Source organism: Pinus tabuliformis, chromosome 4_2, assembly GCF_031772625.1.
Source record: "Pinus tabuliformis cultivar Carrire ecotype Pingquan chromosome 4_2, CPIR1, whole genome shotgun sequence".
In the NCBI taxonomy this organism is placed as follows: domain Eukaryota; kingdom Viridiplantae; phylum Streptophyta; class Pinopsida; order Pinales; family Pinaceae; genus Pinus; species Pinus tabuliformis.
In genome coordinates, this window is record NC_142304.1 from 845,018,080 (window position 1) to 845,021,727 (window position 3,648).

Below are 3,648 nucleotides of genomic sequence, written 5' to 3' on the forward strand. Positions count from 1 at the left end.
TTCTGTACCAATATAATTGGGCTCCCAAAGGGTGATGAGATTGGCCTAGTGTGTCATTTTACAACAAATCCTAAATATGCCTCTTGATCTCACCATTCTCCATAAAAAAGCGTTAATAGATCGATTTTTTGGGTAGCAGCACGCTTAGGGTCAGATCGATGGAGTGCTTGACCTGACAGTGCAAAGGTACCCCTATAGGTGAGGTGAAAATGTCCCTGCACTCCTACATGACCTTGTCCATCTGTTGCTGTTGTGTGGAGGAGACCTATCTGGAAGTCATGGCCACAATCTTCTTCTTTCCTTGAGGGTGAATGATAAGGAAAGAAAATTTAATGGTATGTGAAATGATCTTACTGCAATGCTTTGCAGAGATCAAAGGGATGGAGGTATGCAATGCTACCTCTGGTATCTTATACAACTTATTTCCCAAAATAATAATCGCAGAGCGAGGTCTAAACTCATATACAACATGTCACTTCTACAAGTATGGTTGTCCTAATAATACATCACAAACTTCAAGAGGACCAACATCACAGAGTACCTCATCCGTGAAGGGCTTGATGCTATAGGGAAGGTGACGCAGAGATCTCATCCTTGGTGAAGCCACCTGATGGTGTACGACTATGGATGTGCTATAGTCAGTAGGCCCATTCGCTTCATGACCTCTGCTGAAATGAGGTTCTTTTGGCTCCCATGGTTGACAATGAACTATAGCAAAGAACCCTTCACCCGCATCTCTGAGTGGAAGAGGCGTCCCCCCTCCTCTGGATCTTCAGGCTCATTCTTCTAGATCTTGGTGGTGGCCATGGTAGCACTAGGCTCCACATCAATGATATACTTCCCTATTTCATTCCCCTTGTCGGGTTCTAACTCAGAGTCAGAACATGCATCTGATTCAAAAGCGTTCAGCTCGGCCACCAGTGGTTGTTTTTCCCAACACTCACTTGTGTTGTGAGTAGAGCTCTTATGGAAGTCACACCATTTTCCCATGTACTCCTTTGTCTTCGTGGTGTTGTTCTTTTCCTACGGCTTCCACGGTTGTGCTGGGTCACCCCACCTTGGATTTATCCTTTACTCTGCAGTTTGGGGTGCCTTTCCCTTGCTTCAGATTTGCAGATCCAAAGCCTTGCTTCTTCTTTTAAATTTATTCTTAATCATGAAAACATATCAGTACATCATGCCGAGCGAGGAGATGTCTTGGAAATCCATCTCATCCTGGATGTACCTGTGTAGACAGCCACGGTACTTGAGTACCAAACGCCACTCCGAATCCTTGATACCCAACTTCGTGTGAAGGGTATGAAAAGCATTGGTAAAATCTGACGCATCTTGGTACCTTCCCTACCGTAGCATGGTCCACTTTATGTATTTATCATCATAGCTCCCGATAGGGTAGTACTATTCCTTGATGGTGTCCTAGAACGAATTCCAAGTGGGTGCGGCTAAAGATAGTGAGGGTGTAATTTCGTCCTTCTTCTCACAGTAAGTTTCCCACCAGTCCTTGACGTGGGGGACAACTTTGAGAAGTGAAAAAGTAATCTTTTCCCGACTGGAAAAATCATGAACAAAAAAATATCCTTCTAGAAGATTTAGCCATTTATCTACGGTATCCACATCTATATGGCCTTCAAATATGGGGATGTCAAAGTTAACTTGTACCTTAAAGGGTGTGGCGCTTCCAGAGTGGCTGCTGGAAGGAGATCCGTTGCCTTTGGGTAGCCACTGAAGGATCTGGGCAATGTTATCCATCATCGCGTTCCTTTATCGATTGAGGGATTTTTCGAGCAATATTTTGAAAGGATCTCCTACCTCCTTGTCTTTCTTCTCTTCCACCATAGGAGGCCATCGAGATTTGTGAGGCTAGTCTTGCAAAGGTTCAACTAGTTCGAGCCCTAACTCCTTATATCCCGACCTTGTTGGGGACATGCAAAGAAAAACATAGAAAAGAGTAGATCGATTTGATACCACTAATATGAAATTAAACATGAACGCATCAAATTACGAATATAACCATAAATACAGAGATGCAACATAAATAACACTTCATTTCATTAATATCAAATACTAAAATATGCTTACAAACATATTGGAAATAAATTAGCTCGGGCAATGGTGTCTTATCTCTTAGAAGAGATGTGGTGGCTACATGCCTCTGAAATGTGTTACAATGAGGCTCAAGGGTGTATTTATTAGTGAACAACAAGGGATAACCCTAAAAATCCAAAACCCTAACCCCAGGTGATGGAACACTAAGAGTTTGTGGGCCTCGTTGGGGTTAGTTGGGCAGCCAGCTTCCCGGGGTTGTAACATGGTCATATTATCTTTGTTTGGCGCATACGATACCTTGTTGGAAATATCTGTCCGAGTACTTTAAAATTTGTGGCAAGTCATTTCCTAAAAATATAAGCCTGTTGCAGACCTAAAAAAAACGTCGTTTAGGGGGTCATAACTACTCCACAATTTCAGGACCCGAGAAACTACTAAAACTAGTAAATACTGCAATAAATAAGGAAACAGATGAAACTGATTAGAGGTCTAGGTGGAATAGGAGGGTGGCCACAAATATCCACCTGGATCATCCTGTGGGGGTCGACACTAACTTATAAATTCAAGTTGCTCCATCCACACAAAGCACGTTGAATGCTTGAACTAGCAGTGGAAGAGTGCACAAATTCTATTGAATCTAGGGTATTCTTGACTTTTGCTTCTATGTAGAGTGCATAAAATATATTGAATTATGAGGGTACTTGTGATCCAATTGATTATGTGCAGAGTACATAGGATATTGAATTTAAGATATTCCATATTCAGTTGTCTTTATACACTTTGCAACAACATTTCATATTTTCTCCACCCTATAACCTGCATAGAGATTCTTCAACATAAAATTCTTGAAAATTTAACACAAAACATAAGCGTCCTATAAATTTTACATCCAATAAAACCTACTCAATCATGCAACCATATTGTGTATACATCGAGGTACTTGATAGAAATTCAATAAAATTCAGATAAATTATTCTCAATCAAGCAAATTTATCACATAAGCCTTTCTCAACCAGATATTGTCTTCCAAAACATGATGAACGAATATAATATGAACTTTTAAATTCCACTAAGCATTACATAATTAGTTTTATTTCTACTTGTGCTTATTATAGGCTCACTTATTTCATTCTTCTTCAGCTAATTTAATTGCTCCGTTTAAATTCTTCAACTTGGTGGTCCCTAATGAAAATTTAAAATTTATTCAAATTTATTCTGTTGTAAATCACGAGATGACGAGCGAATATAATATGAACTTTTAAATTCCACGAAGCACTACATAATTAGTTTGATTTTTGCTTGTCCTTATTATAGACTCACTTATTTAAATCTTCTTCAACGAATTTAATTGCTTCGTTTAAATTCTTCAACTTTGTGGTCCCTAATGAAAATTTAAAATTTAGTCTAATTTATTTTGTTGTAAATCACGATCTCCTTACCGGAAGATAGCAGTCACTGAGAACAAAGCCAAAGAGTTTACATAAATCATTGCCTAATAATTTGACGAAAAAGGAAAAACAAAAATTTCTTATTAACAAAAGCTCAACACACTTAGAATGAAGGTGAGGCTTCACATTCATTGTTGTCGAGATGATATTCATG